Source organism: Symphalangus syndactylus, chromosome 3 (assembly GCF_028878055.3).
Source record: "Symphalangus syndactylus isolate Jambi chromosome 3, NHGRI_mSymSyn1-v2.1_pri, whole genome shotgun sequence".
NCBI classification, from domain to species: domain Eukaryota; kingdom Metazoa; phylum Chordata; class Mammalia; order Primates; family Hylobatidae; genus Symphalangus; species Symphalangus syndactylus.
Genome location: NC_072425.2, coordinates 19566637 through 19589056, shown reverse-complemented (window position 1 = coordinate 19589056; position 22420 = coordinate 19566637). Strand labels below are relative to the sequence as shown.

The 22420-nt window shown below is 44.8% G+C and overlaps 1 protein-coding gene and 1 pseudogene across 42 annotated transcripts in view; one reads left to right on the top strand and one right to left on the bottom strand.

Annotated features, from left to right (window-relative positions):
* Positions 1 to 306: 306 nt before the first annotated feature.
* The window catches only part of GAPVD1 (GTPase activating protein and VPS9 domains 1), a 98569-nt gene continuing 76455 nt past the window's right edge, over positions 307 to 22420 (top strand). For 8 of the 42 annotated variants that reach the window (XM_063635948.1, XM_063635965.1, XM_055271078.2 and 5 more), the window contains exons 1-2: positions 639 to 799; positions 10861 to 10909. The gene's annotated coding sequence lies outside the window, so the exon portion shown is untranslated. Of the gene's footprint in view, positions 800 to 2659; positions 2812 to 10860; positions 10910 to 22420 lie in introns of those variants that run through there. The other 34 variants (XM_063635969.1, XM_063635960.1, XM_055271075.2 and 31 more) reach the window with 19 other exon arrangements.
* On the bottom strand, positions 2634 to 3236 carry LOC129478457 (small ribosomal subunit protein eS10-like; annotated as a pseudogene).

Genomic DNA, 22420 nt, shown 5'->3' with positions numbered 1-22420 from the left:
CAGCACTTTGGGAGGCCGAGGTGGGCGGATCACGAGGTCAGGAGATCGAGACCATCCTGGCTAACACGGCGAAATCCAGTCTCTACTAAAAATCAAAAAATTAGCCGGGCGTGGTGGCGGGTGCTTGTAGTTCCAGCTACTTGGGAGGCTGAGGCGGGAGAATGGCGTGAACCCGGGAGGCGGAGCTTGCAGTGAGCCGAGATTGCGCCACTGCACTCCAGCCTGGGCGACAGAGCGAGACTCTGTCTCGAAAAAAAAAAAAAAGGGAAGGGAGGTTTGTGAGCGGTGTGTGCGTATGTGTGAGAGAGAAACAGAGAAGAGAGACAGAGAGTCATTCATGCGAATAATGTGTCCTGGGCAACTGAGCGTTGTCACAGAAAGCATAAAACGCTCTACATTTTTGCTTTACACATACTTGCTCAGTCGGATTCTTCACGTCCAGCATTACTGCAGGCGGAAACCAGGGCCCAGGCCTGGTGAACAACCTTCCGGAAGACGATTCCGGACCCGGACACCCACGACCGCTTCAGGGGGCAGCTGACCTGGGGGGGGGCTGCCTAAGGCGGAAGTGGGAGCCCCTAGCCGCCCTGGCGGAACTACAACTCCCAGGGGCCCCCGCGGCGCCGCGCACGCGCGCTGGCGTGGCGGCGGCGCCGCTGCAGGACGCAGGGAAGCCAACAGGCGAGTGGTGAAGGTGGCGGCAGCGGCGGCGGGGGCAGTCACCGGCGAGGGCGACGGCTCCGAGGCCGAGTGGCGGTCCGACAGAGTCCTCCGTGTCCTCCTGCGCATGAGCCCCTTGGTGAGTACGCGTCCCGATTTAGCCCGCGCGCGGTGCGCGGCTCCCTGCCTCGCGGCCGAGTTGCTCCGGCCTAGGGCCGCAGCCTGTCTCTGACTGCCCGGCCGTCAGGTCCAACTGACCCCGGGGTCCTGGGCTCTTCCCGTCAGTGTCGGGCGAGGTGGGGGTCGGGGGACACTGGGTTAGGCCCAGGGGAGAGATGTGGCGGCGCGCAGGAGCCAGGGCGGCCTGGGGCTGAGGAGAGGGAGAGACGCGTGGGGGATGGGATGGGAAGGGACAGGAGGACCGCGGGGCGGCCTCGGGTGGGGGCCAGAGACGAGAGGCCCGGCAGGTAGGGAACTGAGTATAGGAGGCGAGAACGAAATGGAATGTCTTCTGAGTGTCGCTGATAAAGATGTCGTGCTGCGGGGAAGCTTGACAAGCTGGACATACGGGTCTGGGGGCAGCCCACCTAACACAGACACTCACTATACTTGGCATCTTTCCACTTGCTGTCGGAGGTCTGGAAGTGAGGGAGCTGTTGGTTGTTTCCCTTTTTTTTCAACTTCACCTTTTATTGACTGGCAAAATTGTAATGAGTGCTGGCTAGGCAAACCACAGAAGTACACACAGGGTTCTGTGTATAAATGTGCATAAAAACAGGGAGACATAGTGATAGGTTCAGATGAGAACTAGGTCAAAGGAGGGATCAGTGTTTTTATTTTTAAATTTATGATGAAAATCAGTTCTGAGCAGGACTTTGAACTAGAGAGGGATTTTAAACTGGAGTTCATTGATGGATAGAATTAGAAGGGTCCTTTCACTAGAAGGAGGATAAAATGACATCATTATTTTTATTGACTGCTAACAGAAACTTATTATTTCCTTCAGTTACGAATGTGGACAATAAGCCAGAGTAGCATTAGCAACGCCTGTGACTTTGTCATCAATAAAAATTACGGATATTTTTGTATCATGTTTACAGTTGCAGATAGCTCAGAATATCATTTATGATATTTTTTTTGAGATGGAGTCCCGCTCTGTCGCCCGGGCTGGAGTGCAGTGGCGCGATCTCGGCTCACTACAAGCTCCGCCTCCCGGGTTCACGCCATTCCCCTGCAGGCGCCCACTACCACGCCCGGCTAATTTTTTTTGTATTTTTAGTAGAGACGGGGTTTTACCGTGTTAGCCAGGATGGTCTCGATCTCCTGACCTCATGATCCGCCCGCCTCGGCTTCCCAAAGTGCTGGGATTACAGGCGTGAGCCACGGCGCCCGGCCTATGGTTATCACTTCTTTGAATTTCTGATGTTACTAGACCCGCCGTTAGACATTGTTATTTAATGTGATAATAAGGCTGTACATATATTATTACCATATTAGTTTGTTGTTTTGCTAATATTTCCGTATAATTGGTTTCCCTTGCAATCACATGTATTTAATTATGCACTTAAAAGAAATCTGAGAAAGGGACCATAGGCTTCACCAAACTGCCAATGAGGTCCATGCACAAAAAGATTAAGAACTCCTGAAATACTTTGGGAGGCTGAGGCGGGCAGATCATTGAGGTCAAGAGATCGAGACCATCCTGGCCAACATGGTGAACCCCCATCTCTACTAAAAATACAAAAATTAGTTGGGTGTGGTGGCCCATGCCTGTAATCCCAGCTACTCGGGAGGCTGAGGTAAGAGAATCACTTGAGTCCGGGAGGTGGATGCTGCAGTGAGCTGAGATCACGCCACTGCACTCCAGCCTGGCGACAGAGTGAGACTCCGTCTCAAAAAACAAAACAAAACAAAACAAACTCCTGAAATAGAAATAAGGTTTTTTGGATTTATAAGTCTACTTAGAATAACTGTTTTTTTTTTTTTTTTTGGTTGTAAGTTTATTCAATTCAAAAGAATCCTCTCCGATTTTACTGAGATGGCTGACCACGTCCACGACCAAATCCGTCTCTAAACTGGAATTCGGCTGCTGACCCTGCCCCAGCCTCAGCTTTCTTGTCGGCACTAAGTGGCACAGCACTCCATCTGTAGGTATCTCTGTCAGCTTCCCCTCTTGTGAGTCTCGCAAGTCACCCACCCTCCAGACCTTTAGGCCGAGGCCTACCGGTCTCTGGACGGCTACAGTGTAGGGTGGCAGGCACAATCTCCGGGGGCAGATGAAGGTAATCCCGGAGATACTGGATACCCTCATTGGTAAGGTACCAGTAGAAATGTCTCCAGGCAAACTGTTCCTTCACGTAGCCTTGAGACTTGAGAGACTGCACAGCCTTCATGACATGAAGGTTGGGCACATTCTTGTCTGCCAGCTCTGGGTGCTTAGGCATGTGGATATCCTTCTTGGCCACCATGACTCCTTCTTTAAAAAGGAGTTCATAAATGGCAATCTGGTTCTTTAGAAGAACATTTGAATCATTGAAGACAGACAGGATGACAGTGTAGACGAAAGAGAATTTCATAATCAGGGAGATAAAAGATTTAGATGGGATCAGAGTAGTCTTTTTTTTTTTTTTTTTTTTGCTTTTGAGACGGAGTCTGGCTCTGTTGCCTAGGCTGGGGTGCAGTGGCATGATCTCCGCTCACTGCAACCTCAGCTTCCCAGGTTGAAGCGATTCTCGTGCCTCAGCTTCCTGAGTAGCTGGGACTACAGGCACCAGCCACCATGCCTGGATAATTTTTATATTTTTAGTAGAGGCAAGGTTTCACCATGTTGGTCAGGGTGGTCTCAAAGTCCTGACCTCAGGTGATCTGCCTGCCTCGGACTCCCAAAGTGCTGGGATTACTGATGTGAGCCACTGCGTCCTGCCCACAGTAGTCATTTTGAAAGAATAGACCATAGATATTTCATTCAGGGTAATGGGGAATGAAAAAATAATCGGAAGAAGAAAGAGAAGTGAATATGTTGGCCTTTAAATTTTTGTATTAAGGCACCTCCCCAGTTCCAAGGGATTGCAGCTCTATAAGTTCTAATGGAAGCCTGTGAAAAGAAATTTTACTGTTTGCTGGTTTTCTCTAAATCACGGAGGTGGAATTTTTTTTTTTTTTTTTTTTTTTTCTGAGACGGAGTCTTGCTGTGTTGCCCAGGCTGGAATACAGTGGCGCAATCTCAGCTCACTGCAAGCTCCGCCTACTGGGTTCACGCCATTCTCCTGCCTCAGCCTCCCGAGTAGCTGGGACTACAGGTGCCCACCACCATGCCCGGCTAATTTTTTTGTATTTTTAGTAGAGACGGGGTTTCACCGTGTTAGCCAGGATGGTCTCGATCTCCTGACCTCGTGATCCGCCCACCTCGGCCTCCCAAAGTGTTCGGATTACAGGCGTGAGCCACTGTGCCTGGCTTTTTTTTTTTTGAGACAGAGTTTCACTCTTGTTGCCCAGGCTGGAGTGCAGTGATGTGATCTCGGCTCACTGCAACCTCCACCTCCCGGGTTCAAGCAATTCTCCTGCTTCAGCCTCCTGAGAAGCTGGGATTACAGGAGTGCACCACCATGCCCAGCTAATTTTTATATTTTTAGTAGAGACAGGGTTTCGCCATATTGGCCAGGCTGGTCTCAAACTCCTAACTTCGTGATCATCCCGCCTTGGCCTCCCAAAGTGCTGGGATTACAGGTGTGAGCCACTGCACCCAGCCCTAATTTTTCTATCTTTAAATGAAAAACAGTAGACTCTCTCTTGAAATATATTTTTCAGGCCAGTCATGGTTCTCATGCCTGTAATCCCAGCACTTTGGGAAGCCGAGGCGGGTGGATCACCTGAGGTCAGGAGTTCGAGACTAGCCTGGCCAACATGGTGAAACCCTATCTCTACTAAAAATACAAAAATTAGCCTGACATAGTGGCGGGCACGTGTAATCCCAGCTACTTGGGAGGCTGAGGCAGGAGAATTGCTTGAACCCAGGTGGCGGATGTTGCAGTGAGCTGAGATTGCACCATTGCACTCCAGCCTGGGCTACAAGAGCAAAACTCCATTAAAAAAAAAAAAAAAAAAAATGTCCGGACATGGTGGCTCACGCCTGTAATCCCCAGCACTTTGGGAGGCAGAGGCGGGTGGATCATGAGGTCAGGAGTTCAAAACCAACCTGGCCAAGATGGTGAAACCCCGTCTCTACTAAAACTACAAAAATTAGCCAGGTGCCATGGCAGTCACCTGTAATCCCAGCTACTTGGGAGGCTCAGTCCAGAGAATCGCTTGAATCTGGGCGGCAGAGGTTGCAATGAGCTGAAATCGTGCCACTGCACTCCAGCCTGGGAGACAGTGTGAGACTCCGCCTCAAAAAGAAAAACAAAAACCAAAAACCCAAAAGACATTTTTCTGTTGCTATTACCTTTATTTTCATATGCTATAGAAAGCAAACATACTATAGAGTTGAAAAGTTGGTAAGTTATTTTCTTGAAATTCCATTTCAAATTCTTATTTGCTTCATTTTGGCATTAGCCTTCTCACTGACAAATCTCTCTTAACATTTTCTTCAGACTATATGTGGCTTGAAATTTTTACCTGTTTGTAAATGACCTGTCAACATCTTGTAGGAGATTTTTTTCCCCTCTAAAATAATAGCAATAATAGAAAACCACTACAGTATGCTTTTTCTGGAAAAAATGAAGGGGGAGTATGAAAAGGTGAAGAAAATTATTTTATGAAGCAGATGATTGGTACTGGAACAGTTTATGTTGAGTTGAACACACCATATTGCAAGTCACTGCCTCGGAGAGATGTTCCGTGTCACTTTCTGTGTCCTTACGTCGCTCTCTTTGTCATTCTTTGTTCTCTTTCCCTTTATTTTCTTTATAGCGTGCTTCTATCTGGTGTTATGTCACTTGTACGTTTATTTATTGAGTATTTTAATCTTTTTCTTTCCTCCTTGAATGTCAGCTTCATGACAATAGAGACTTTGTCTTCACTGCTGTTCCAGAATAGTGTATGGCACACAATAGGTGCTCAGTAAATACTTGCTGAATAAATAAATCAATGAATATAGTGGATGGCACATAGTAGGTGCTCAATAAATACTTGCTGAATAAATGAATGAATTAGTTTAGAGGAGCTAAGTATTTTCTAAGAATAAAGCACATCCATTTAAAATCTTGCAAATAGTCTTATACATACTGAGTTGAATTTCATCTTTTATTTTTCATCTTACTTTTTTTTGTTTTTTGAGATGGAGTCTTGCTCTGTTGCCCAGGCTAGAGTGCAGTGGCATGATCTTGGCTCACTGCAACCTCCGCCTCCCAGGTTCAAGTGATTCTCCTGTCTCAGCCTCCCTAGTAGCTGGGACTACAGGTGCTGCCTGGCTAATTTTTATATTTTTAGTAGAAACGGGGTTTCACCATGTTGGTCAGGCTGGCCTCGAACCTCCTGACCTCAAGTGATCTGCCTGCCTTGGCCCCCCAGAGTGTTAGGATTACAGGTGTGAGCCACCGCGCCTGGCCATCTTACATTTTTTAAAAGACAGAAAATTATTTCCCAGCACTGTGTTGTGCTTTTGTGAGCATTTGGTTTCATATGGGGATTTAATCATTCTTAGTACATGCTGCCATGTAGGTTTGATTATTCTTCATTTTGTATGATGTAATAAAAGGGAGAGTCTGTAGGTGAAGTTCTTGTTTTGCTGAGGTTCTTTTACCTTTTACTGTGTGATCCTAGGTTGTTTTATTTCTCTTCATTCTTCTTCCTTCTTTCTTCTTCCTTCTTTTTTTTTGAAACAAGGTCTTGCTGCATTGCCCAGGCTGGACTTGAACTCCTGGACTCAAGTGATCCTCCTGCCTCAGCCTTACCAAGTAGCTAGGACTATAGGTCGGCACCACCACGCCTGGCATTGTTTCTTTTTCTGTTCTTCTTCTTCTCTTTTTTTTTTTGAGAGGGAGTCTTACTCTGTCTCCCAGGCTGGAGTGCAGTGGTGTGATCTTGGCTCACTGAAACCTCTGCCTCCCGGGTTCCTGCCTCAGTCTCCCTCCTGGGCTGGGACTACAGTCAGGCGCCACGATGGCTGGCTAATTTTTGTATTTTTTAGTAGAGACGGAGTTTCACCATATTGGCCAGGCTGGTCTTGAACTCCTGACCTCGTGATCTGCCCGCTGTGGCTTCCCAAAGTGCTAGGATTACAGGCCGCACCCAGCTGCATTGTTTCTTAATTGCTCTCTTATTCAGTATGTTGAGGGCCACAAATTTGCTTCTGTCAAAATGAAAGCAAAGGAGTTCTAGAAAGGGGTATTGGTGCCAGAATTAGCATTGAATTATAATCAGTGTAACTGATTAGTAATCAAGGAAGTGAAAGTCAAAATAAGTGAAAATGCATCAGATTGATATTTCAGATTGATAAAAAATCTAATTTTTTCACATCAGATTGATAAAAAAAAATTTTCATGTCTGGGCTGGGTGTAGTGGGGTCATGTCTGTAATCCCAGCACTTTGGGAGGCCGAGGTGGGCGGTTCACCTGAAGTCATGAGTTCAAGACCAGGCTGGCCAACATGGCAAAACCCTGTCTTTACTAAAAATAAAAAAATTAGCCAGCTGTGGTGGCGCATGTCTGTAATCCCAGCTACTTGGGAAGCTGAGGCAGTCTGGCTCTGTTGCCCCGGCTGGAGTGCAGTGGCGTGATCTTGGCTCACCACAAGCTCTGCCTCCTGGGTTCACACCATTCTCCTGCCTCAGCCTCCGGAGTAGCTGGGACTACAGACGCCCACTGCCACGCCAGGCTAATTTTTTGTATTTTTAGTAGAGGCGGGGTTTCACCGTGTTAGCCAGGATGGTCTCGATATCCTGACCTCATGATCTGCCCACCTCGGCCTCCCAAAGTGCTGGGATTACAAGTGTGAGCCACTGCACCCGGCCAAAAAAAAAATTTCATGTCTAACGCTATCAAATGTTGGTGAAGATGTGGCAAAAATGGTAATTTTGAAACTACTGGCCAGGCGTGGTAGCTCATGCCTATAATTCTAGCACTTTTGGAGATTGAGGGCCGCTTGAGTCCTTGAACCGGGAGTTCAAGACCAGTCTGGGCCACAAAGTGAGACCCCCCGTCTCTATTAAAAAAGAAAAAATTTGTAAAAAATTAAAAAAAAAAAGAAACTGCTACTTACTGTTGGGAGGAGAAAGTTACTGTTGGGAGGAGAAAAAAAAACTTGGTTGAGTGTAAACTGGTACAGCTACTTTTTGAGACAGTATTTGCAGCACTTAGTAAAGTTGAATATAGGCATACTCTATAATTTCACGTCTATAAGGGAATACGAGTGGGAGGTAGTGGCAAAAGGGATGATATCTATAATTTTTTTTTTTTTCGAGACGGAGTTTTGCTCGTTACCCAGGCTGGAGTGCAAATGCGCGATCTCGGCTCACTGCAGTCTCCGCCTCCCGGGTTCCAGCAATTCTCCTGCCTCAGCTTCCCGAGCTGCTGGGATTATAGGCATGCGCCACTATGCTCGGCTAATTTTTATTTTATTTTATTTTATTTTATTTTGTTTTATTTTATTTTATTTTTTTAGACGCAGTCTCGCTCTGTCGCCCAGGCTGGAGTGCAGTGGCGCGATCTTGGCTCACTGCAAGCTCTGCCTCCCGGGTTCACGCCATTCTCCTGCCTCAGCCTCCCAAGTAGCTGGGACTACAGGCGACTGCCACCACGCCCAGCTAATTTTTTGTATTTTTAGTAGAGATGGGGTTTCACTGTGTTAGCCAGGATGGTCTTGATCTCCTGACCTTGTGATCCACCTGCCTCGGCCTCCCAAAGTGCTGGGATTACAGGCATGAGCCACCGCGCCCAGCCCGTTATCTATAATTTCTTTTGAGGATATCTATAATTTTTTTTTGAAACTAGACACTACTGTGACGATTAACAGTTAATTCTGGGAGGCAGAATATACATGCTAAATTATTATTTGTATCTTTCCCTATTTTCTGCTGTTCGTTTTGTTTTTTTCTTTTTGTTTGTTTTTTGAGACAGAGTCTTGCTCTGTGGTCCAGGCTGGAGTGCAGTGGCACCATCTCAAATCACTGCAACTTCCCCCTCCTGGGTTCAAGAGATTCTCCTGCCTCAGCCTCCTGAGTAACTGGTACTATGGGCATGCGCCACCACACCTGGCTAATTTTTTATATTTTTAGTAGAGATGGGGTTTCACCATGTTGGCAAGCCTGGTCTTGAACTCCTGACCTAAAGTGATCCACCTGCCTCGGCCTCCCAAAAGGCTGGGATTACAGGCATGAGCCACTGTACCCGGCAGGCTTTGTTTTTTTGTAATCCATAACTTTTAAATATTGTTTTTGCAACTCTTTGAAAAATTGTAAGCCTATAGAAGAGTTGTTCAGTAAACATTCATATACCCTTCACCTAGATTTGCTGTTAACATTTTGCCATGTTTACTTTACACATAGAAGATGTACATTTTACTTTGGGAATCCGAGATGGTCAGATTACTTGAGCCTAGGAATTTGAATTTTGAGACAAGGTCTTGCTCTGTTGTCTAGGCTGGAGTTCAGTTGCACTGTCAGGGATCATTGCGGCCTCGACCTCCTGGGCTCAAGCTGTCCTCCCACTTCAGTCTCCTGAGTAGGTTGGGATGTGCTACCACATCCGGTTAATTAATTTTAATTTTAATTTTTTGAGATGGAGTTTCACTCTTGTTGCCCAGGCTGGAGTACAATGGCACAATCTCAGCTCATCACAGTTTCTGCCTTCCGATTCTCCTACCTCAGCCTCCCGAGTAGCTGGGATTACAGGCATGTGCCACCATGCCCAGCTAATTTTGTATTTTTAGTAGAGATGGGGTTTCACCATGTTGATCAGGCTGGTCTTGAACTCTTGACCTCAGGTGAACTGCCCGCTTTGGCCTCCCAAAGTGCTGGGATTACAGGGGTGAGCTACCACGCCTGACCAATTAAAAAAAATTTTTTTTTTTTATTGGGGAGACAGGATCTCCCTGTGTTCCCCAGGCTGGTCTCAAACTCCTGGGCTCAAGCAGTCCTCCCACCTTGACCTCCCAAAGCTTTGGGATTACAGGCATGAGCCACTATGCCTAGCTGCTAGACTTTAAAATAAACTTTATTCGGCCAGGCACAGTGGCTCACACCTGTGATGCCTGCATTTTGGGAGACCAAGGCGGGTGGATCACCTGAGGTCAGGAGTTTGAGACCAGCCTGGCCAACATGATGACATCCCATCTCTACTAAAAATACAAAAAATTAGCTGGGCGTGGTGGCTCGCGCCTGTAATCCCAGCTACTCAGGAGGCTGAGGCAGGAGAATCGCTTGAACCCAGGAGGCTGGGGTTGCAATGAGCAGAGATCATGCCACTGCACTCCAGCTTGGGCAACAAGAACAAAACTCTGTCTCAAAAAAACAACAAACAAACAAACAAAAACACCCCCCAAAAAAACAAGAACTTTATTCTACTGGTGCTTTCTTAGCCACCGTCACAATGTTGTCACTTCTCACTCTACGCAGCTGGCTCCACTGAGGGTTTGTGAGCTGGTCTCCAGTGATGGCACATAGTTCTTATTACCTTACACGGTAACACTGCCTGATGATGGCATTCTGGAAATTGTGACAATATGTACTGATCTTTTGTTGGTGCAACTAACAATACAAAACTTGCTGCTCTGTAAATGTATGCTTCAGATTAATTAGTTTATTTGGAATAATTACCCCTAATTTTTTTTTGTTTGTTTGTTTTCGAGACAAGGTCTTGGTCTGTCATGCAGGCTGGAGTGCAGTGGCGCTATCACAGCTCACTGTAGCCTCCACCTCCCTGTCTCAAGAGATTCCCCTGCCTCAGCCTTCTGAGTAGCTGGGACCACAGGCACATGACACCATGCTTGGCTAACTTTTGTATTTTGTATTTTATTTTTGTTTGACCAGACGAGTTTTAAATACAAGTTTTGTATTTTTTGTAGAGGTGCCCACACTGGTCTCGAACTCCTGAGTTCAAGTAGTTCATCTGCCTTGGCCTCCCAAAGTACTGGGATTACAGGCATGAGCCACTGCGCCCAGCTACTTGTAATGTTTGTAGATAGTTTAATAGCGAAAGTAGGTACATTCCAGTGATAAGACATTCAGTTTATTATTTTTTCCTTTTTCCTTTTTTTTTTCTTTAGGGGTAAGTGTACTGGAGAGAGTTGGTTATACATTCTAGGAATCTCAAAGGTAAAGTATGATTTAAAAATAATTTTTAAAAATAATTATTTTTTTAAGTTTGCATACAGCTACAGATTTTTAATTTTTATATAAGTGGAATCCTTTTTTTTTTTTTTTTTTTTTTTTTTTTTTTTTTTTTGAGACGGAGTCTTGCTCTTTCGCCCAGGCTGGAGTGCAGTGGCGCAATCTCGGCTCACTGCAAGCTCCGCGTCCCGGGTTCACGCCATTCTCCTGCCTCAGCCTCTCCGAGTAGCTGGGACTACAGGCGCCCGCCACCACGCCCAGCTAATTTTTTGTATTTTTTAGTAGAGACGGGGTTTCACCGTGGTCTCAATCTCCTGACCTTGTGATCCGCCCGCCTCGGCCTCCCAAAGTGCTGGGATTACAAGCGTGAGCCACCGCGCCCGGCCCCTTTTTCTTTTTTTTTTTTTTGAGACATAGTCTCACTGTGTCGTCAGAGTGCAGTGGTGCCATCATAGCTCACTGCAGCCTCAAACTCCTGACCTGAACAGGGTGATCCTCCTGCCTCAGCCTCTTGAGTAGCTGACAATTCAGGAGCATGCTACTTTGCCCAGCTGAGTCCTTCTTATTTGCTTTGGACAGACTAGTACTTGAAAAAATAATTTCCAAATGTTTAGTTGAGTATTTTTTTTTCCTTCAACTTTTTGGAGGCTGTTTTTTTGTCATACATATTTCCTTCTCTGGAGTTAATTTTCTGTTAAGCAAGAAGGATTTCAGTTATGTATTTTTTACGTTTGAACTGCCTAAACTTGTGCTTGCATAGAATTATTTTCAGCTTAACTCCTTAAGTAATCCTTTTCAAGATATTTTAGTTTTTGTTTTTTTTTTTTTTTTTTGAGTTGGAGTCTCGTTCTGTCGCCCAGGCTGGAGTGCAGTGGCGCCATCTCGGCTCGCTGAACCTCAGCCTCCCGAGTAGCTGGGATTACAGGTGCTACCATGCCCTGCTAATTTTTTGTATTTTCATTAGAGACAAGGTTTCACCATGTTGGCTAGGCTGGTCTTGAACTCCTGACCTCTGGTGATCCACCCGCCTCAGCCTCCCGCAGTGCTGGGATTACAGGCATGAGCTACCGTGCCCGGCTTTTTTTGTTTTGTTTTGTTTTGTTTTGTTTTGTTTTTGAGGCAGAGTCTTGCTCCGTTGCCCAGGCTGGAGTACAGTGGCGTGATCTCTGCTTACTGCAACCTCTGCCTTCCAGGTTCAAGTGATTCTCCTGCCTCAGCCTCCCTGGTAGCTGGGATTACAGGTGCCTGCCACTGTGTCCGGCTAATTTTTTGTATTTTTAGTAGAGATGGGGTTTTACCATGTTGGCCAGACTGGTCTTGAACTCCTGCTCTCAAGTGATCTGTCCGCCTTGGCTCATGCCTGTAATCCTAGCACTTTGGGAGGCCGAGGTGGGTGAATCACTTGAGGTCAGGAGTTTGAGTCCAGCCTGGCCAACATGGAGAAACCCCATCTCTACTAAAAATACAAAAATTAGCTGGGCATGGTGGCGCACACCTGTAGTCCCAGCTACTTGGGAGGCTGAGGCAGGAGAATTGCTTGAATCTGGGAGGCAGAGTTTGCTGTAAGGTGAGATTGTGCCCCTGCACTCCAGCCTGGGTGACAGAGCTAGAGTCTGTCTCAAATAAACAAAAACAAAAGAATCTTTCCTTCTTTATGCTTACCTATATTTTCTAACTTTTCTGGATATGTTTCAATATGTATTACGATTTTGTAAAAACATATCAGAAGGGTGGTTATTTTTTGTTTCAAAGCTGAAACCCAGTTTAAAACTGTAATACAGTGGTCAGAGGAAGTGGTGAATATCTTGATACTTCAGTTTCTAATATTTAATATATATATAAGTGAATGGTTGAGGCCGGGTGCAGTGGCTCACGCCTGTAATCCCAGCACTTTGGGAGGCTGAGGCGGGTGGATCACCTGAGGTCGGGAGTTTGAGACCAGCGTGACCAACATGGAGAAACCCCATCTCTAGTAAAAGTACAAAATTAGCCAGGTGTAGGTGGCACATGCCTGTAATCCCAGCTACTCAGGAAGCTGAGGTAGGAGAATCGCTTGAACCTGGGAGTGGGAGGCAGAGGTTGCGATGAGCCGAGATCGTGCCATTGCACTCTAGCCTGGGCAACAAAAGCGAAACTCTGTCTCAAAAAAAAAAAAAAAAAAAAAAGGAGAGAATGGTTGAGTGAAGGACTTAACAGACTTCACAGGGGTTTCTATAATTTTTTTTTTTCAGTTTGAAGATGAACCAGATACCTGATAAATACTTGTGTCTGAAAGAAAAGTATAAAAGTATAATTAATTCTAATACTCTCTGTGTGTGTGTGTATGGCCAAAATTATGTTTTATATACCTTTTTTGTAAGCCATTTAAAAAACACAGGTTTAAACATACTCTTGGAAGTGTATAAACAGATACTGTGTCTGCTTGTTAATCTAAGATGTCTGTCCGAAAAGGTGCTTGCTTGGTCTTGCTCCCTTATAATGCCGGTACACCCACGCTGGAGACTAGTAGAAAGCATGTTGTCAGACGTGTTTAGTTCTTTTTTTTTCTTACCAATTTATGTGTTGTTATTTATTTTCTGTGAATCTTTGGAAGGATTAAACCCACATGGTTTTTCTATCAGAAAAAAGACAAAACAAAATTAGTCAAGGCATATTAGCCTTTTTCCTTTTTCCTAGGATCAGAATATAGTATTATCCCTCCAGACAATCTTAATTTTAACAAATACTTATATTTTTTCGGACTTAGATTAACTTTTTTTTTATTTTTTATTTTTTGAGACAGACTCTTGCCCAGAGCTGGAGTGCAGTGACCTGATCTTGGCTCACTGCAACCTCTGCCTCCCGGGTTCAAGCGATTCTCTTGCCTCAGCCTCCCGAGTAGCTGGGATTACAGGCACCCACCACCACACCCGGCTAATTTTTGTATTTTTAGTAGAGACGTTGTTTCACTGTGTTAGCCATGCTAGTCTTGAACTCCTGACCTCAAGTGATCCACCTGCCTCGAGTGTTGGGCTTACCCACCTCACCTGGCCCTCCTTTCACTTTCTAATGCAGAATTCTAATCTATCCCTTTGTTTTACTTGTGTTATTTATATTTACTTACTTTCATTATCTTGACTACTTTTCAAAAATGCATTAGGTTTAAAAGTTGTAACGTTTAAGGCTGAATTGCCAAATGTTTAAAAATATAGATTTCTGTACCAGAAAAACTTTGGAAAACTAATATTAATTCTTTTTTTTGAGATGGAGTTTCACTCTGTCTCCTAGGCTGAAGTGCAGTGGCATGATCTTGGCTCACTTCAACCTCTGCTGCCTGGGTTCAAGCGATTCTCCCTCCTCAGCCACCCGAGTAGCTGGGATTACAGGCGCCTGCCATCCTGCCTGGCTAATTTCTGTATTTTTAATAGAGAAGGGGTTTCACCATCTTGGCCAGGCTGGTCTTGAACTCCTGACCTCATGATCCACCTGCCTCGGCCTCCCGAAGTGCTGGGATTACAGGCGTGAGCCTCCGTGCCCAGCCAAAAATACATTAATTCTTTATGCAGAGATTATTTCATCTTTACTAACTCCTTTGGAACCCGAGGAATCTAACTTTGATTCCTCTAAAACAAAGTCCTTTTAATATCTAACTATTGCAGGTTGTGATAGGCCAACTTGGATTCTGACAAAGTAACTTCTTTTGAAGGCCTCTCTATGAATAAGTTTCTGTTCCTTAATTTGAAAACATTACCATGATAATAGTAATGGTAATAGCTGACATTTATTGGATTCGTTCTCTTTTTCTTAGGCATTATGCACATTATTTGAAATTATGAATTCCATAATTCTATAGAGACATCTTAATGATTGATTTCTTTTTGAAAACCTATTTTAACAAACTGGATAATATTGTTGACTAGGACGTTTCTTTTGGGTAGAACCACAGTAATGATAGTAACGCTGTTTGAAGTTTGGTAATGAATTTGTATAATTTTTATGAAACACCACTCTGGTAAATGTGATGAAATGTACATGACAGCCATCTGTTTACATTCTTTAATTTTGAGGGTGGACTCTTGGATCTTGAAACAGGCTTTACCAGTATTACAGCTCAGCAAAAATGCAGCTCAGGCTCAAAGTTCTCTTTCTGCTCCTTCATTCAGTTGTTTTGTGTACCCGCTGTATTTATGGAAGCAGCTAAGTTTATCCAGGGAACCAAAGCTTCCTCAAAGCATGGGGGTTGTGAAAACTTCCTCTGATAAGTTTACAGTGTTCTAAGGATTTTAGATTGTTCTTAGTTACTTGGTTTATCTTGATCTCCAGATTTATATATATCTTACTGAGTTGTCATTCGAGATTGTTATTAGATTTGGTGGTATTTAATTTCACACTCATACAATTAGTGGAGGTTTATCTAATTGTGAAAGTTCCAGATAGGCACCCATTTCTAGATTGGTTGGATACTTCTGTGTTATTTGTTTCCTCTGGGAAATAATGGAGTATAATTTTAATGCCATTGCAGTTCTGCTAATTAGTGTGTAGCTTGTTATTGTTGAACTATGTCTTATTTTGAAGTTAAGTACTATGCCCTTTTTGTGGCACTTGAAAATTTTCTCATGTTTACAGAATTTGTCTTGTCTTGAGCGTTTCAGTAATTGCACTAGTAGATCTTCAGCAGGGAAGAGCTTGGTGCCAAATTTTTATTGTTTTTCTTTTTTTTAATTCTTCATCTAAGACTGCAGAAGAGGTGATTTATTGTACGGATGTTATAGTTGGCCACAAGTAAACACAGAAATAGTGCAGAATGTCACAGGTCCAGGGCAGAGGACCAACATGGGCAGTTCTGGTTATGAGCGAGGTGGGTCTCAGGTGATCGGTGATCAGAGGGCGATGAAGTTCTAGATCCATTGAGACAAGCTCTAGACAGTAGCATGCAGTCCCACAACTTGTACCAGCATCTCCAGTGTCTGGCATTCCATGTTTCTGCTCCTGTGGCCTCCACGGTGCAACAAGCTAGCGGTTTACTTGGACCTCGGCCTCATCTTTCTTCTTTTGCACATTCGCTTCTTCCTTCACTTGGCTGTCATGGCACAGAGGTTTCCAAGAAAATGGCACTAAGGCTGAGAGCTCTTTTCTTTTTAAAAAAAAAATTACTAAAGTAATAAACGTTCTTTGTTTTTTGTTTTTATTTTTATTTATTTATTTATTATTATTATTATTATTATCTTGAGACGGAGTAGCGTTCTGTCACTTGAGCTCAGGAGCCTGCACTTGGCCAGGCTGGAGTGCAGTGGTGCAATCTTGGCTCACTGCAACCTCTGCTTCCCCGGTTCAAGTGATTTTCCTGCCTCAGCCTCCCAAGTAGCTATGATTACAGGCTCAAACCACCACGTCCAGCTAATTTTTGAATTTTTAGTAGGGACGGGGTTTCACCATGTTGGCGAGCCTCGTCTTGAACTCCTGACCTAAAGTGATCTGCCGGCCTCGGCCTCTCAAAGTGTTAGGATTACAGGTGTGAACCACTATCCCCAGCCTGTTCTTTGTTTTTTAAAAAAAACTCTAAAAACAATGAAAAAAAAATGAAGGGTTTTCTTTCTCACATATGTATGCACTTACTATTTGATTTGAATTATTTTCCCCAAAAATTATAGTTAACATTATATATAATAAGTGCTTTGTAAATTTTTTTTTTTTTTTTTTTTTTTGAGATGGAGTTTCACTCTTGTTGCCCAGGCTGGAGTGCAATGGTGCGATCTCGGCTCACTGCAACCTCTGCCTCCCGGGTTCAAGCTATTCTCTTGCCTCAGCCTCCCGAGTAGCTGGGATTACAGGCATGCACCACCACGCCCGGCTAATTTTGTATTTTTAGTAGAGATGGGTTTCTCTATGTTGGTCAGGCTGGTCTTGAACCCCCAACCTAAGGTGATCCACCCACCTTGGCCTCCCAAAGTGCTGGGATTATAGGCGTGAGCCACTGCACCTGGCCGCTTTATTCATTTTAATTCATTTAACTTTCAAAAACCTGTGAACATACCCTATGAAGTAGATTCTGGTATATGTGTTTGCAGATGAAGAAACTGAGTCATAGGTGATTCATTTGTTTACCTCAATTCTAGCTGTTACTTAGAGTTTATTATTTTTATTTTTTAATTATTATTTATTTATTTGTGAGACGGAGTTTTGCTCTGTCACCCAGGCTGGAGTGCAATGGCGTGATCTCGGCTCACCACAGCCTCCGCCTCCCAGGTTCAAGCAATTCTCCTGCCTCAGCCTTCTGAGTAGCTGGGATTACAGGCATGCACCACTGCACCACTACACCCAGCTAATTTTGTATTTTTATTGGAGACTGGGTTTCACCATGTTGGTCAGCCTGGTCTCGAACTCCTGACCTCAGATGATCCACCCACCTCGGCCTCCCAAAGTGCTGGGATTACAGGTGTGAGCCACTGCACCCAGCTTATTATTTTAATTTTTTAGACAGGGTTGTGCTGTGTTGCCCAGGCTGAAGTGCAGTGGCTCAGTCTTGGCTCACTGCAGCCTTGATCTCCCTGGCTCAAGTGGTCCTCCGCCTTCAGCCTCTGGAATAGCTGACACCACAGGCATACATCCCTACACCTGGCTATTTATTATTATTATTTGTAGAGATAGGGTCTCCCTGTATTGACCAGGCTGGTCCCAAACTCCTGGGCTCAAGTGGTCCTCTCACCTTGGCCTCCCAAAGTGTTGGGATTATAGGTGTGAGACACCACACCTGGCCTTACTTTGAGTTTTGAACTGCTAGATACATATCATTAATTTGGGATACCGTTAATCAGAAATTCTCAATAGCGAAAACTTAAAATGTGCTTCTTATCCCATAAAAAGTTGGAAATTTTTTTTTCCTACCTCAGAGACCTTCTCTTTAGTCAGAGGAGTTCATTTAGATATAGTTGTTAACATTTGTAATATATGTATTCTCCTTGAAACTTTTTTTTTTTCTTTTTTTGATATGGAGTCTCACTCTGTCACCCAGGCTGGAATGCAGTGGCATGATCTCGGCTCACTGCAGCCTCTGCCTCCTGGGTTCAAGTGATTCTCCTGCGTCAGGCTTCCCAAGTAGCCAGGACTACAGGTGCGCGCCACCATGCCTGGCTAATTTTTTTGGATTTTTAGTAGAGATGGGGTTTTGCCATGTTGGCCAGGCTGGTCTTGAACTCCTGACCTCAAGTGATCCACCCGCCTTGGCCTCCCAAAGTGCTGGGATTACAGGCGTGAGTCACTGAGCCCGGCCAGAACTTTTTTTTTTTTTTTTTTTTTGAGATGGAGTCTCACTCTTGACACCCAGGCCGAAGTGCAGTGGTGCGATCTCAGCTCACTGGAACTTCCACCTCCCAGGTTCAAGCAGTTCTCCTGCCTTAACCTCCTGAGTAGCTGGTGGTGCACACCACCATGCCAGCTAATTTTTTGTATTTTTAGTAGAAATGGGGTTTCACCATGCTGGCCAGGGTGGTCTCGAACTCCTGACCTCATGATCTGCTCGCCTCGGCTTCTCAAAGTGCTGGAATTACAGGTGTGAGCCACCGCGCCTGGCAACTTTTTTTTTTTTAAGAGACAGGGTCTCATTATGTTGCCCAGGCTGTTCTGGAACTCCTGGCCTCAAGTGATCCTCCCACTGACTGACAGGCTTGAGACACCACATCTCTGGCCTCCTTCGGACTTTTAATGTGCAGTCATGGGTCCTTAATGAGAGGGATACATTCTGAGAAATGTGTCCTTAGGCAGTGTCATTGTGCAAACATAGAGTGTGTTTACACGAACTTAGGTGGCATAGCCCCCTGCTCTCCTAAGCTATATGGCATAGCCTATTTGCTTCTGGGCTACAAACCTGTATGGCATGTTACTGTACTGAATACTCTAGGCAATTGTAACATAATGGTAAGTGTTTGTGTATCTAAACATAGAAAAATAGTACAGTAAGAATATGGTATAAAAGCTCCATTATAATCTCATGGGCCCACTGGAGTTTCACCATGGTTGACTGAAAAGTCTTTATGTGGCGCATGACTGTATTTTGTAATTCATAAATTTCACCTTATCAGGCAGTGTTTCCTCTCTGTGCTTTGCGTTAGAGTAGATGTGCTTGCTTATCAGGGGTTGGCAGAGTTTTTCTGTGAAGGGCTAGATAGCAAATATTTTGGACTTGTGGGCCACATGGACTGTGGAGGACTCTGGCAACTATTCAGCTCTGCCATTGTGGCATGAAAGCAGCCATAGATAATATATAAACAAGTGAGTATGGCTTTGTTCCAATACAACTTTTATTTATACAAACAGGCAGCAGGCTAAATATGACCTGAAAGTCATATTCTGCTGGCCCCTCCTCTATACCATTATGGAAGGATATAGAAATCCAGTGTGCTTCACTCTTGCCACTAAAATCTCCTTACTGTGCTCTCAGTGATAAGTGCTAATAACATGAGTTGAAAAACTTGAACTTCTCAAAATCTGATTAATATGCATGGGCATAATCTTTCTTTTCTTTTTTCTTTTTTTTTGAGATAGAGTCTTGCTCTGTTATCCAAGCTGGAGTGCAGTGGCCCAATCTCGGGTTCAAGTGATTCTCCTGCCTTCTTCTCGGGTTCAAGTCTTGTTGTGGGGTTATATGATTGTTGGAGTTGTGTGGTGTTGGAGAAGTAAGAAAAGACTGTAGTATGTGCCTGCAAGAGAGTGAGGGTGATAGGTGGTGTGGTTTAATGAAATGAGATTCAAAGCTGGGGTTTTTAATGGTGGAGGGAGGAAGAGTGGTGTGAAAGTGGACCCACAGTGTGAAGGATATGGGAGAGAAAACAGCCTTACCTAAGAGGTCTATAGAGGAAGCCATGTTCCCATGGGAAAGCCAGATTTTAGTTAAGGCAGGAAGGTAAAGAGAACCTCTCCAGAAAAGGTTCAAGTTACAGATTTTCTGATAATTGAACTTGTGTCCCAGGAGCCACTGTGAAAAGGATTGAAAAGGTAAGGAGGATCAGGAGGTGAGATTGGAAGAGGTGATGTACAAAGCTATCCAGGTGCCAGGCACGGTGACTCACACCTGTTATCCCAGCACTTTAGGAGGCTGAGGTGGGAGGATTGCTTGAGCCCAAGAGTTTGAGACCTGAGCAACATGGTGAGACTGTCTCCACAAAAAGAAAATTTTAAAAATTGGCTGGCTGTAGTGTCATATGCCTACAGCTACTCAGGAGGCGGAGGTGAGAGGATTGCTTGAGTCTGGGAGATAGAGGCTGCAGTGAGCCATGATCCCGCCACTGCACTCTGCCTGGATGACAGTGAGACCCTGTCTCAGCAAACAAAACCATGAGACAACAACAACAAAAGAAACAGAAAGCTGTCTAGAGATTTGGTTTTGCAGATAAAGGATGACCTGGAAGTTCTGACCTTATGATTGACACGAACAGAAATAAAGAGCAGATTAAACTAAGACTTAGTGGTCCAGGGTAGATTTTTTTTTTTTTTTAGACACTCTTGCCCAGTCACCCAGGCTGGAGTGCAGTGGTGCGATCTCAGCTCACTGCAACCTCCACCTCCTGGGTTCAAGCAATTTTCTTGCCTCAACCTTCTGAGTAGCTAGGATTACAGGTGTGCGCCACCAAGCCCGGCTAATTTTTGTATTTTTAGTAGAGGGATTTCGCCCTGTTGGCCAGGCAGGTCTTGAACTCCTGATCTCAAGTGATCTGCCCGCCTCGGTCTCCCCAAGTGCTGGGATTATAGGCATGAACCACCACGCCCGGCTGGTCCAGGGTAGATTTTGATGGAGTTGGCAGTAAGGGCTGAGGGAATGGAGAGGAGATCTTCTTGCCAAATACATGCAGGATTTTCTGGGGCTTCCATTTGGCTTCTGATACTGGAAGTATGGAGTATTAATTAAGGGGAGTCTTAATTGAGCACACAGGCTCTCCTGACTTCTGCAGATGTTTTAATATATTCTGGCACTACTGGGAAATCATTAATGGCTTTCAAAAGGAATTCTGGAGGGATTGGGAAGGATTATGTTAACTTGCTTTGGAAGTACCAATCTGTCAGTGTAGGGTAGGTTGCAGAGAGAAGAAACTTGAAGTATAGGAACATGTTAGGAAATTTTTCCAGTTGTCATGGATTTATGGTATGGAATTTGGTTATTTGCAGAGCAATTCAAAAGGAAAGGACCAATGTGAGAGTAGAACTTGGTGACAGACCTTGCTGAGGAGAGGATGGTTCCTGAGTTTGGAGTCTAGGAGACTGTTTGTGCCATGACAGAAATAGAAAAGTCTGAAAGAGTTGCTGGTTTTAGAAGAGAGATTGTTATGCTCTAGGAAATGTTTGAATCTTGAGTGATTGGACTCTTAGGTCTCCTTTCATCATACCTGTAGTGACTTGTAATTTCCTTGTTCTTAGCTTCACTGTTGACTAAGCTTTATGAGGACAGAGATTGTGTCTGTTTTGTTCTGTATTGTCAGTGCCTGGCACAGTGAGTACATTTCAGAAATAATTGCTGAATTAAAGTAGAGAAGTGGCTTTTTTTTTTTTTTTTTGAGACGGAGTTTTGCTCCTGTCACCCAGGCTGGAGTGCAATGGTGTGATCTCAGTTCGCTCTAACCTCTGCCACCTGGGTTCAAGCGATTCTTCTGCCTCAGCCTCCCGAGTAAGTGGGATGACAGGCAGCTGCCACCATGCCCAGCTAATTTTATATATATATATAGTTTTTTTTTTTTTTTTTCTGAGACGGCATCTAACTCTGTTGCCAGTCTGGAGTGCAGTGGTGCAGTCTCGGCTCACTGCAATCTCCGCCTCCTGTGTTCAAGCGATTCTTCTGCCCTAGCCTCCCTAGTAGCTAGGACTACAGGCATGCACCACCATGCCCAGCTAATTTTTGTGTTTTTAGTGGAGGTGGGGTTTCACCATGTTGGTGATCTTGATCTCTTGACCTCGTGATCCGCCCACCTCGGCCTCCGAAAGTGCTGGGATTACAGGCATGAGCCACTGCGCCTGGCCAATTTTTATATTTTTAGTAGAGACAGGGTTTCACAGTGTTGGTCAGGCTGGTCTCGAACTCCTGATCTCAAGTGATCCACCCGCCTCCGCCTCCCAAAGTGCTGGGATTACCGGCATGAGCCACCGCGCCCGGCCAAAATGGCCTTTTTTTTTTTTTTTTTGAGACAGGATCTTGCTCTGTCGCCCAGGCTGGAGTGCAATGCGCGATCTCGGCTCACTGCAACCTTCACCTCTTGGGTTCAAGCGATTCTTCTGCCTCAGCCTCCTGAGTAGCTGGGATTACAGGCGCGTGTCACCATGCCCGGCTAATTTTTGAATTTTTTAGTAGAGACGGGGTTTCACCATGTTGGTCAGGCTGGTCTCGAACTCCAGACCTCGTGATCCACCTGCCTCGGCCTCCCAAAATGCTGGGATTACAGGCCTGAGCGACCGCGCCCAGCTAAAATGGTTTTTTTTTTTTTTTTCAACCTTTCCTATGGTGCTAAGAGAAATGGCTTTTAATAGACTTTTCAA